Source organism: Cervus elaphus, chromosome 27 (genome assembly GCF_910594005.1).
Source record: "Cervus elaphus chromosome 27, mCerEla1.1, whole genome shotgun sequence".
Classification (NCBI taxonomy): Eukaryota; Metazoa; Chordata; class Mammalia; order Artiodactyla; family Cervidae; genus Cervus; species Cervus elaphus.
In genome coordinates, this window is record NC_057841.1 from 14371204 (window position 1) to 14385783 (window position 14580).

A 14580-nucleotide genomic window follows, 5' to 3' on the forward strand; every position below is an offset into this window, starting at 1 on the left:
AGACTTTTGGATAGCAGCCATCCTGACTGGCATGTAATGGTACCTCATTGAGGTTTTGATTTGCATTTCTCTGATAATGAGTGATGTTGAACATCTTTTCATGTGTTTGTTGGCCATCTGTATGTCTTCTTTGGAGAAATGTCTGTTTAGATCTTTGGCCCATTTTTTGATTGGGTCATTTATTTTTCTGGAATGGAGCTGCAGGTGTTGCTTGTATATTTTTGAGATTAATCCTTTGTCTGTTTCTTCATTTGCTATTATTTTCTCCCATTCTGAAGGCTGTCTTTTCACCTTGCTTATAGTTTCCTTTGTTGTGCAAAAGCTTTTAAGTTTCATTAGGTCCCATCTGTTTATTTTTGCTTTTATTTCCAATATTCTGGGAGGTGGGTCATAGAGGATCCTGCTGTGATTTATGTCGGAGAGTGCTTTGCCTATGTTCTCCTCTAGGAGTTTTACAGTTTCTGGTCTTACATTTAGATCTTTAATCCATTTTGAGTTAATTTTTGTGTATGGTGTTAGAAAGTGTTCTAGTTTCAAAGTTTTTATTTCTTATTCAATTTCTATGTGATGATTTTGTCTAAATAGTTGCTTAAGTCTTCCAGTTTGAGTATTTATTAATACTAGTTTATAGAAGTCAGTCTTTGAAATCAGAACTTTTGGGAATAATGAAAGTTTTGTTGAGCAAAATCTAATGGAAACTATGGAATGAATAATGATGACTTCAAGAATGACAACCCCCCTACACACACACACACACACACACACACTCACACACACTCACACACCCCATATTCACACACCAAGACCCAGAATTAGAGGGCTAAGCCTGTACATCAGTTCTTATATTAGCTTTACAATCTGCTGATTCATATCTATAGTACCTGATTTTTTAATTATATAGTCCTGTATCCAGATATACAAAACTGATTACTTCCTTGATTCAGTAATTATAAGTGCTCTCCATCTTTCTGTCTATATTTTCTTCACGTATGATCATTAAAACATAGGAAATCTATTACTTGAAATAATTTCCTATTGTAAGGATTAGTATAATATGAAGTCCCTGGGGTGTGAACATTTTCCTGTTTAAGTGGACTTCACTAACAAGTTCTACAAATACTGTTATACAAATTATGGCTAGATTATACATAGGTGTGGGGAGACAGTTTATAAATGTTGATGACTTTAGGAGCAGAAATGACTCTTTGGGGTTTGAATATTGCTTGAGGAATTTCCCACTGTCTCAGAATCAGGTTCTTCTGCTGGTATTTACAGCAAAGCTTATGGATTATCTGGTTACCTCAGCCAAATGGATGGTGACCTTTTAAGTATTTCATACACATATCATGATTATGAGAATCCTGAAAAATGATCCTAGTGCTATCCTTTGCTTTGGTAGGAACTCCAGAGACTTATAGGGCACTGGAAAAATGTTATTTTCTTTGGGTGTTTTATTTCTATGTCCTATTTTATTCTGTAGGCCTTGCTCAAACATTTATTTATGAAACAGAGGAGTCAAACTTCAAACAGGTGGGAGGGAAGGCTAGAAGGGCAAGTCTCTGAAGTTTTCGAGGCAGTCCAGCATCCCTGCAGCATCTTGTTATTTTCGCCTTCATGTAACTGCGGGTGCACATTGCTTTTGATTAAGTGATTGGGTTCAGGAACTCCCAGGCATGAACACACAATTATTGCGCCTGTTTTCTTTTTGCTCCTCTGACCCACAAAAAGACATCTAGCTCAACTGTACCATCAGGAATAAAGGGAAAAATAATTGAATATTTGATACAAATTGTAATTTTAAAATTTCTTATGAATTTTCTTTTCAACCAAGAAGAAACATAGGTGTCTGGTCTTGACTGCCCTTAAGAGACATAAAATAGGAAACCTACAATAAAACCTGCAACAATTCGAAATAACAATTTTAATTTTCAAAGGAAGACAGTACACACTTTCATAGAAAACAAAATGGCACTTTAGTTTTTGTGACCGACATGGAATGGAGAGAAATATCTAAAAATGAAATGAAAACACTGAGGAATAGTCATAGAGCTGCCAATACTTTTTATTTTTTCTTTCTTTTTCTCCAAAATTGTTGTTAAAACTGTTATATTGGAAATTTTAAAATTTAAAAAAGGAAAATATGTTCTGAAAATGGCATGGCTTTGAGGCTTGTTGAGTAGTTTATCTTGTCCTCATGCCAGAGTTAAAACACAGCTGAGAAGGCAGGTGATATTTTCTGATGTTGTCAACTGTTTCATTTTTATTATTAAAATGGCACTTTTTAAATGTGATAACTAACGATTAATATGAGCAGAGAGAAAATCATGTTTAATTTTCAAATGGTTACTAGGAAGGATTGTAACCTCAGATCTTGCATCCAGCAATTCAGATGTTGATATAATTTCCATGCTTTAAAAATGCGCATCAGTGTATGTTTACACGATTGGGTGTAATGTGGCAAGTCATTCACACAGCTTACTGCTTGCAACTGACATGACTCCAATGATCTATTGTTTTGAAGTTTTTCAAACATCAGGATCACTTTCCAACTTTATTTCACTGCTATTATATAACATACCCATCTAAACAATGTTATTTTGGACTTTTAGAGACTATTTCAGAATATTAAGATGCAAGGAATAAGATAATGAAGGAATGAGAAGCAGTCTTTTGGTATCCAACACTCAGTAACTAATTTTTTAACCTAACTTCAGGTAGAATATAATGGTTACTTCTGGGGGACTATCTAGGATTAAGAAGCAAATGACGAATGCTAACTAGATGATAACAATTTTTAGAGCAAGAACATTATTGCTAAATGAAGTCTTGATGAAAAATTTAGTTTTAATTATAATTTTGTAAAAAAAAAATACACATACACAAACTCATATGACTCTACTCCAGCATTTGAATGGAACTATTTATCAAAGCAAGAAACTGTTAGAGAATTCAGCAGCCTTTCTGCCATTGTGGGAAGATGAATGATGAATCAGATGCAGTGTAGGATTCCTTAATAATTTATTGGGTCATGAGTTATGGTTTTGTTCAATTGAAAATTATTAGATGGGTTTGCCTCAGGCGAAGCGCATAGTGTATGGAAAAGGAAAATAGATTAAGCAAACATTCCATGAGTTTAATCATTTCAAACAGTGTACTGGATAAAGGCCCTGATGCATTTGTCATTAATTCAAGGGACAATTTTACCTCCACACAACATAATCACAAGATGGGAGTTGTCAGTCCAGTTCTGTAAATGAGATGTTCATAATGAATAGTTGGTATAAGTCATTATTTTCATCCAATGTTTTTCCTTGTGAATTAGGATAAGGAACAGTGCAGAAGTCAAAGCTTGTGATTACTTTTTTTAATTGAAAGGGTTTTTAAAAACCTCTAATCACTTATTAAACATTGACTCTCCCATACATATAACATATATTTATTAAGCACCAATTTTGTGCCAGTGACACTGTTCAGAGTTCATTATAAGAACCAGTTTAAATAAAAGCTTGGTGACTGACCCTTCTAAACTGAAACTACCTTTCTTGGGCTTTCTTACACTAAAATATCTGTAAAGTTGCCCAGATTTGGCCAAAATAATGAAGCTATTGTAAAGTTGCAGGCTCAGTCCTTATTTAACTAATACACTTTTACAGTTTTTGAGGTGTTGGACTATGTCTGCTCTTATATACTATAAGCAATGCTATGCTGAACAACTTAGTATAAATAATATTTACTTAAAGGGTATCAGTCAATGCTAAATCAATCTCTAACCAATAGGTATTTGGTTTCAGAATTTGGAATTTCATTTTGGGAGGTTTTTCATGATGCTCTGAACTACTGTTCTTTATTAGTAGCTCCTCATACAATGTATTAGTTCTAGTAAAAAACAAATAGCAATAATAAAATCATAGGAGTCTCTTTAGTTTTACATCTTTCCCTGTTAAATCTCCAGCCTATATTTCCTGATACTGGGCTGTAGGAATCTCAAAGGAGGAACAGTTTGGTCATATGTTTTGATTATAATGTTCCTCTGGCAGTATGTTGTCCAAGAAATGTGTCTCTTGAGAAATGAAGGTCAACCTCCTACTAGCTTAGAGAGAGACTCAGTAAATATTTCAGCTACCTCTCATCACTACACTTTAGGAGAGACTAGAGTGACTGTCCCATATTGTTCAGGTGCAGATGACTCTTGTCTGAAGCCGTGAGGGAAACCTGGGTTCATTTATTGTCCCAGTTAGAAGGTATATGTTCCTTTCTGTAGGGCACTATAGAAACAACCTACAAAAGTTCTTGTATAGTACATACATTAACAAAAATCAATTTGATTCCTTTAAGTAGGTATAAAGATCATCCAATCCCTCTTTTTTCTTTCAAGTATTTATTACATATTTTGGGCAAGAAATTATGAGCTTCTGGTGTATCCTAATTGAGTACACACTCATCAGATCACACCTGTCATGACTCTTGTGTAGCTTTCTACTGTCAACATACCCCACCAGCGTGATACCTTTGCTACAACTGATGACCCTAAATTGACTCAGTCAATCAGTCTGGACGAATGTAGAAAGACGTGTGCCCATCCTTATGGCATCCTACAGAGCATTTTCAAGGTGTTAGTGTGCACAGGCCATGTGCTATTACCTGAAGGGTGGGCAGGGTCTTCATCCTCATCGTTAGTTGTCATTACACTGCAGGGTACACAAGAACATCCTGACAAGCTTGTCAGCTCACACTTGGCCTCTCCCCGAGTTGTTGCTGATTTATTAGTTGTGTGATGCACAGGAATCTGCGGGAGGTTTAAGTGCCCCCTTTGATGACATTTGGGTGATATGATGGCTTATGTTAAGCTACACTTGTCTAGATGCTTACTTTAACTTTAAAATAAGATGCTTTCTTTGCCTCGATTTCTAGAAAACCTAGAGTCAGATTTGTGGTTTAGTCAGCTCTTACAGAACGAAAATAATACTTACACATATACATATATGGGTCAATATAAATTGATATATAATTCATGTTCTTTTTTTCTGGAAAAGGTAATAGAAAATAATTGACATATATGTATATATAGATAAGTATATAAATATTATATACATATATTTGATATAATAGCACAGGTTGATTGGACTATATATCCTACGGCCACAATGTTCAGGAGTTGCACTTTTTATTGTATTTTCCAGGGGAAAGTTGTGGGTGTGGAAAGTTATCGACATGTTTGATGAGCTCTTAACACTGCACCCGTGCCCATGCTGCCGCTCAGTCGTGTCCGACTCTCTGCGACCCCAGGGACTGCAGCCCAGCAGGCTCCTCTGTCCATGGGATTTCCCAGGCAAGAATACTGGAGTGGGGTGCCATTTCCTTCTCCAGGGGATCTTCCTGACCCAGGAACTGAACTCTTGTCTTTTGTGGCTCCTGCACTGCAGGTAGATTCTTTACCACTGAGCTTCAGGGGAAGCCCCAGTCCAACATCGCACCGAGTCAACTTAAAATGACTGGCATAGATAATATTTCCCAAAATAAGCTCACAGCAGAAGAGTGGAAAAGTAAAACTATTCAGTGCCTCCAAGTTCTTGAACCCTGCATGTGCTTAACAAATAAACTAACCATAGAATACATGCATCATGACACACTATGATAGATTTTAAGGACTGCAACATTAACGTTTCATTTTTGGCTCCCTCAGTAACTACACTGAAAAATTAGAGGGAAAAGTGAAGAAATCACCCCTTCAGGTTAAAAAGCAAAACTAAAAACTGATTCAGAGCATCCCCATTAAGAATGAAAATATTCTTCCTGATTTCAATATAGCTTAAGAAACCAATACTTCATTAGTGATTCAGAAAACTTCCCATTCACATATATTTAAATTACTTTTAATAATAAACTGATAATGATTTTTCTATATATATATGTGTGTAAAATCATGTCCTTGTATACCTTAAAGTTACACAATGTTATATGTTAATTAGACCTCAATAGAACTGAAAAAAAATAATTCGATCTAAAAGCCTTCTGAAGGTATGGGCATGTGCTTGCCCACCAGAAAGAACATAACACAGTATAGAAAATGATCAAATCCCCAGAAGATTTGTGTAAAGAGTGGAGTGTCATTTATTTGGGTATAAATTATCTCTACTTTATATTTAAAACTTAAGCATGGAAATAAAATATTCATTTAATACTTTGTTAAACATAGCCTGAGGCATTTATTTTTGTTTGTTAGAGAGAAAGATGTACTTCTCAGGGAACTTGAATGTATAATTTTCTTCAAAATTATGCATTCTCATTTCAGATAAAGCAAAAATTGTTTACTTCTTTGTGGTCCAACAACCTTGTCCTGAAATACTCATCCTGACAAATTTTCCTTCTGAGAATTTGTTTCTCAGCTCTAAGATATTTACATAAAGGAAAAGCTACAGAGGAAAGCTGTCCATTGTAAGACGAGCATGAAAGTGAAATTGAAAGTGAAGTCGCTCAGCAGCGTCAGACTCTTTGCAACCCCATGGACTGTAGCCTACCAGGCTCCTCAGTTCATGGAGTTTTCCAGGCAAGAGTACTGGAGTGGGTTTCCATTTCCTCCTCCAGATACCACATATTAGTTTGCATAGGACTGTGATTGAGGGTGTTACTGTTATGGTGAAAGGAGAAACAAATTGAAGAAGTGGAATCACAAAAACATGTCAAGATATAATGTAGAATTAAAAGCCTCTCAAAAAGGTACCAAGTAAAAGTGTCAAATCTTCCTATTTTTAAACTTTTATTTGAAAAGTCAGAGGAAATTTTATGAGTATGACAATCTTACTACAAACTTGCTGTAAACTCACCCTTAATTTTTCTATATTTTTAAAGAGCATAAATTAGTCCTATAAATTGTATAAGTCATGCATTTCTAGATTACAACAAAAGCCAAAATCATGTTATTGGAAAATATTATATTGGGATGCCCTTTACCATATATGTATGACAGATTTCTTATTACTTTCAGACATTAAATCTTAAGCCATTAAAAAAATCTCAACATTCAAAAAACTAAGAACATGGCATCCAGTCCCATCACTTCATGGCAAATAGATGGGGAAACAATGGAAACAGTGACAGACTTTCTTTTCTTGGGCCCCAAAATTACTGCAGACTGTGACTGCAGCCATGAACTTAAAAAATACTTGCTCCTTGGAAGGAAAGCTATGTCAAATCTAGACAGTATATTAAAAAGCAAAGACATCACTTTGCTTACACAGGTCTGCCTAGTCAAAGCTACAGTTTTTCCAGTTGTCATGTTCGGATGTGAGAGTTGGACCATAAAGAAGGCTGAGCAGGAAGAACTAGTGCTTTCAAACTGCGGTGCTGGAGAAGACTCTTTAGAGTCCCTTGGACAGCAAGGAGATTGAACCAGTCAATCTTAAAGGAAATAAACCCTTGAATATTCATTGGAAGGACTGATGATGAAGCTGAAGCTCAAATACTCTGGCCACCTGATGCAAAGAGGCAACTCATTGGAAAAGAGCTTGATACATGGAAAGACTGGGGGCAGGAGGAGAAGGGGGTGACAGAGGATGAGACGGTAGGATGGCATCATTGACTTGATGGGCCTGAGTTTGAGCAAACCCCAGGAGATGGTGAATGACAGGGAAGCCTGGCATGTGGCAGTCCATGGGGTCTTAAAGAGTAGGACACGACTGAGCGACTGAATAACACCAAAATTTAAGATATACAGATGACTAACAAACACATGAAAAGATGCTCAACATCACTCATTATCAGAGAAATGCAAATCAAAACCTCAATGAGGTACCATTACATGCCAGTCAGGATGGCTGCTATCCAAAAGTCTACAAGCAATAAATGCTGGAGAGGGTGTGGAGAAAAGGGAACCCTCTTACACTGTTGGTGGGAATGCAAACTAGTACAGCCACTATGGAAAACAGTGTGGAGATTTCTTTAAAAACTGGAAATAGAACTGCCATATGACCCAGCAATCCCACTTCTGGGCATACACCCTGAGGAAACCAGATCTGAAAGAGACACATGCACCCCAATGTTCATCGCAGCACTGTTTATAATAGCCAGGACATGGAAGCAACCTAGATGCCCATCAGCAGATGAATGGATAAGGAAGCTGTGGTATATATACACCATGGAATATTACTCAGCCATTAAAAAGAATTCATTTGAATCAGTTCTAATGAGATGGATGAAACTGGAGCCCATTATACAGAGTGAAGTAAGCCAGAAAGATAAAGCACATTACAGCATACTAACACATATATATGCAATTTAGAAAGATGGTAACGATAACCCTACATGGATAACAGAAAAAGAGACACAGAAGTACAGAACAGACTTTTGAACTCTGTGGGAGAAGGTGAGGGTGGGATGTTTGGAAAGAACAGCATGTATACTATCTATGGTGAAGCAGATCACCAGCCCAGGTTGGATGCATGAGACAAGTGCTCGGGCCTGGTGCACTGGGAAGACCCAGAGGGATCGGGTGGAGAGGGAGGTGGGAGGGGGGATCCGGATGGGGAATACGTGTAACTCTATGGCTGATTCATATCAATGTATGACAAAACCCACTGAAATGTTGTGAAGTAATTAGCCTCCAACTAATAAAAAAAAAAATAAAAATAAATTAAAAAAAAAATAAATAAAGTAGTACAGAGGGACAAAACATACATAGACAGTCCCAATTTACAATGTTTTGATTTACAATTTTTTGACTTTATGATGGTATGAAGGCAATATGCATTCATTAGAAATCAAGCTTTGAATTTTGAATTTTGCTCCTTTCCTGGGCTATAATTCCTCTTTTGTGATGCTGGGACACAGCAGTGAGTACAGTGCCCTGATTGTTATGTGATCAGTAGGGTATACAACCAATACAGTGACAAATATCCTGTACCTAGACAACCATTCTGGTTTTCACTTTCAGGACAGTACTCAATAAACTACACGGAATATTCAACACTATTGTGAAATAGATGTTGTGTTAGCTTTGTCCAATTGTAGGCTAATGTAGTACATTATGTAAGTGAGGCATTCTGAGCACATTTAAGGCAGGTGAAGCTAAACTAGGATGGTTGGTAGGTTAGCGGTACAGTCATCCCTGGGTATTGAAGGCGCCAGAGCTGCCCGGGGATATCAGAACCCACAGATGCTCAAGTCCCTTGTATAAAATGGTGATGTATTTGCAACCTATTTCAGTATTCCTGCCTGGTAAGTCCCATGAACCCAGGAGCCTCGTAGGCCACAGTCCATGGGGTCCAAAGAGTGGGACATGACCTAGCAACTAAACAACAACATTTGCATATAACCTGTGCTCATCCTTCATCTCTAGATTACATCTAACACCTAATACAATGTAAATACTATGTAAATAGTTGTACAATACAAATGCAAATTTATGCAATTAGTTGCCTTAGGCATGCTGGAAACTGAAGTTTGCTTTTTTAAAACTTACTGGAGTTTTTTTTTTTCTCTCAAATATATTTGATTCATACAGGAGCCATAAGAAACACAGGTTCGATCCCTGGGTCCAGAAGATCCTCTGGAGGAAGGCACAGCAATCCATTCCAGTATTCTTGCCTAGAGAATCCCTTGGACAGAGAAGCCAGGCGGGCTACAGTCCGTAGGGTCACAAAGAGTCAAACATGACCGAAACAACTTAGAACAAATGCACACATTCATGTTTGAGTCACTGTTGGTTGAATTAAAAGATATGTACTCATGAATACAGAGGGCCAAAAATCTTAAGTGCATTCTAAATTTATGATACATTAAACAATGATGGATTTGATCGTCCTATTGTAGGACGATCTGGAGAGTTAATGAAGAACTTCTGTTCAAGAAGGAAAACCTAAGGACACTCAAGATGCAAAGTTGTCCTTTAAAAGTTGAGTTGGGAAAACAGTCTGTTCTCTAGAAGTCTCTTTTTTATGGTTATCTGTATCTGTGGATTCGGGGAAGGAAAAGCCAAAAAAAATTGTAAACTCAAAGTTGATATTTTCCTCACAAAGTAAACATAGGACAAGCAGGACAGATTTTAAATTAACATTTAGTTTAACATAAGAAATCAGTAGTAGAGACAGCCAACATTGGTTTGGGGGGAAATGGACTTGAGTCTCAGATGCAAGCAGGTCATCACTTTTTTTTTTTTTTTTAATGTGAAAAGTCTGGAATCTAAGAAACAATATTTTGGAAAATGCCTTAGAGACTCTTAATGAGAGGTAATAGTGAACGGAGTACAGTTGCTAAATCAGGGAAGGGCAGAGTATGAAAAAATAACTGAAATGTTTCCAGAAAATGTCTAGTTTTCAACTACTGTAGCTTGAAATCCTCTTCAGTGTCCAGAACATAGTTTCTGTGAACTGCTGAATGAATAAATACCCACTGACAGAAGTGGGAAGAGTGCCCGGCAAGCCAGGGGCATATGGATGTGAGAGAAGGGCAGAGAGGAGAGTTAGGCAGCCTGAGCTGGATGATTAATGACAACTATTTGTAACTTGGGAACAAGAACAACAGAAAAGCAGAGAAAACTGAGCATTGTTGTAGAGTTAGGATATTCCAGTTGGCTAAGGTTTTACGGAAAATACTATGAAACAGAAATTTAACTCAATATTTTCTTTATAGGATGACATATCAAATCAGAGGTTTCCCAGTTGGTGCTAGTGATAAAGAATCAGCCTGTGAAAGCAGGAGATGCAAGAGACATGGGTTCAATCCCTGAGTTTGGAAGATCCCCTGGAGAAGGAAATGGTAACCCACCCCAATATTCTTGCCTGGAAAATCCCAAAGAAACAGGAGCCTGGAGGGCTACAGTCCACTAGGTCACAAAGAATCGAACATGACTGAGCCCAGCACACAATCAAATCAGACGTATAAAACTTTGACAGAAAACAACTAAATTCTGTAAAGCAATTATCCTTCAATCAAATAAATAATTTTTTTAAAAAGCTTGGAAAAAACATTTAAAATAACTCTTTCAGTTCAGTTCAGTTCAGTTGCTCAGTCATGTCCGACTCTTTGTTACCCCATGGACTGCAGCATGCAGGACTTCCCTGTCCATCATCAACCCCCAAACCTTGCTCAAACTCCTGTCCATCGAGTCAGTGATGCCATCAAACCATCTCATCCTCTGTCATCCCCTTCTCCTCCTGCCTTCAATCTTTCCCAGCATCAGGTTCTTTTCCAGGGAGTCAGTTATACACATCAGGTGGCCGAAGTATTGGAGTTTCAGCTTCAACATCAGTCCTTCCAGTGGATATTCAGAACTGATTTTCTTTAGAATTGACAGGTTGGATCTCCTTGCAGTCCAAGGGATGCTCAAGAGTCTTCTCCAGCACCGCAAATCAAAAGTATCAATTTTTCAGTGCTCAGCTTTCTTTATGGTCCAACTCTCACATCCATACATGACTACTGGAAAAATCATAGCTTTGTCTAGGTGGAACTTGTTGGCAAAGTATTGTCTCTGCTTTTTAATATGCTGTTTAGTTTGGTCATAGCGTTTCTTCCAAAGAGCAAGTGTTTTAATTTCATGGCTGCGGTCACCATCTGCAGTGATTTTGGAGCCCCCCAAAATAAAGTCTGTCACTGTTTCCATTGTTTCCCCATCTATTTGCCATGAGGTGATGGGACCAGATGCCATGATCTTAGTTTTCTGAATATTGAGTTTTAAGCCAATTTTTTCACCCTCCTCTTTTACTTTCATCAAGAAGCTTTTTCAGTTCTTCACTTTCTGCCATAAGGGTGGTGTCATCTGTGTATCTGAGGTTATTGTTATTTCTCCCAGCAATCTTGATTCCAGTTTGTGCTTCATCCATCCTGGCATTTTGCATAATATACTCTGCATATAAGTTAAATAAGCAGAGTGACAATATACAGCTTGACATACTCCTTTCCCTATTTAGAACCAGTCTGTTTTTCCATGTCCAGTTCTAACTATTGCTTCTTGACCTGCATACAGATTTCTCAGTAAGGTGGTCCGGTATTCCCATCTTTTTAAAGAATTTTCCACAGTTTGTTGTGATCCACACAGTCAAAGGTTTTGGCATAGTCAATAAAGCAGAAGTAGATGTTTGTCTGGAACTCTCTTGCTTTTCAATGGTCCAATGGATGTTGGAAATTTGATCTCTGGTTCTTCTGCCTTTTCTGAATCCAGCTTGAACCTCTGGAAGTTCACGGTTCACGTACTGTTGAAGCCTGGCTTGGAGAATTTTGAGCATTACTTTGCTAGCGTGTGAGATGACTGCAATTCTGTGGTAGTTTGAATGTTCTTTGGCATTTCCTTTCTTTGGGATTGGAATGAGAACTGACCTTTTCCAGTCCTGTGGCCATTGCTGAGTTTTCCAAATTTGCTGGCTTATTGAATGCCACACTTTTACAGCAACATATTTTAGGATTTGAAATAGCTCAACTGGATGGAATTCCATCACCTCCACTGGCTTTGTTTCTTGTGATGTTTCCTAAGGCCCACTTGACTTGGCATTCCAGGATGTCTGGCTCTAGGTGAGTGATCATACCATCATGGTTATGTGGGTCATTAAGATTTCTTTGTATAATTCTTCTGTGTGTTCTTGCCACCTCTCCTTAATTTCTTCTGCTCTGTTCAGTTCAGTTCAGTCACTCAGTCATGTCCAAATCTTTGCGACCCCATGAATCGCAGCACGCCAGGCCTCCCTGCCCATCACCAACTCCCGGAGTTTACTCAAACTCATGCCCATCGAATTGGTGATGCCATCCAGCCATCTCATCCTCTGTCGTCCCCTTCTCCTCCTGCCCCCAATCCCTCCCAACATCAGGGTCTTTTCCAATTAGTCAGCTCTTTGCATGAGGTGGCCAAAGTCTTGGAGTTTCAGCTTCAGCATCAGTCCTTCCAATGAACACCCAGGACTGATCTGCTTTAGGATGGACTGGTTGGATCTCCTTGCAGTCCAAGGGACTCTCAAGAGTCTTCTTCAACAACAGAGTTCAAAAGCATCGATTCTTCGGCGCTCAGTTTTCTTCACAGTCCAACTCTCACATCCATACATGACCACTGGAAAAACCACAGCCTTGACCAGATGGACCTTTGTTGGCAAAGTAATGTCTCTGCTTTTTAATATGCTATCTAGGTTGGTCATAACTTTCCTTCCAAGGAGTAAGTGTCTTTTAATTTCATGGCTGCAATCACCACCTGCAGTGATTTTGGAGCCCCCAAAAATACAGTCTGACACTGTTTCTGCTGTTTCCCCATCTATTTCCCATGAAGTGCTCTGTTAGGTCCATACTATTTCTGTCCTTTATTTTGTCCATCTTTGCATGAAATGTCCCCTTGGTATCTAATTTTCTTGAAGGGATTTTTAGTCTTTCCCATTCTATTGTTTCCCTCTATTTCTTTGCATCAATCACTGAGGAAGGCTTTTTTTTTTTTTATCTCTCCTTGCTATTTTTTGGAACTCTGCATTCAAATAGGTATATCTTTCCTTTTCTCCTTTGCCTTTCACTTCTCTTCTTTTCACAGCTATTTGTAAGGCCTCCTCAGACAACCACTTTGCTTTTTGCATTTCTTTTTCTTGGGGATGGTCTTGATTCCTGTCTTCTGTACAATGTCATGAACCTCCATCCATATTTCTTCAGGCCTTCTGTCTATCAGATGTAATCCCTTGAATCTATTTGTCACTTCCACTCTATAATTGTAAGGGATTTGATTTAGGTCATACCTGAATGGTCTAGTGGTTTTCCCTACTTTCTTCAGTTTAAGTCTGAATTTGGCAATAAGGAGTTCATGATCTGAGTCACAGTCAGCTCCTGGTCTTGGTTTTGCTGACTTTATAGAGCTTCTCCATCTTGGCTGCAAAGAATATAATAAATCTGATTTCAGTGTTGACTATCTGGTGATGTCCATGTGTAGAGTCTTCTCTTGTGTTGTTGGAAGAAGGTGTTTGCCATGACCAGTGCTTTCTCTTGGCAAAAGTCTATTACCCTTTGCCCTGCTTCATTCTGTACTCTAAGGCCAAATTTGCCTGTTACTCCAGGTATTTCTTGACTTCCTACTTTTGCATTCCACTCCCCTATGATGAAAAGGACATCTTTTTGGGGGTATTAGTTCTAGAAGGTCTTGTAGGTCTTTATAGAACCATTCAACTTGAGCTTTTTCATCGTTGGTTGGGGCACAGACTTGGATTACTGTGATATTGAATGGTTTGCCTTGGGAATGAGCAGAGATCTTTCTGTCATTTTTGAGATTGCACCCAAGAACTGCATTTTGGACTCATTTGTTGACTGTGGTGGCTACTCCATTTCTTCTAAGGAATTCTTGCCCACAGTAGTATATTTAATGTTCATCTGACTTAAATTCACCCATTTCAGTCCATTTTCGTTCACTGATTTCTGAAATGTCAATGTTCACTCTTGTCATCTCTTATTTGACCACTTCCATTTACCTTGATTTATGGACCTAAAATTCCAGGTCCCTATGCAGTATTGTTCTTTACAGTCAGACTTTTTCTTTCCACCATGTCACATCCACAACTGGGTATTGTTTTCACTTTGGCTCCGTCTCTTCATCCTTTCTGGTGTTATTTCTCTCCAGTCTTCTCCAGTAGC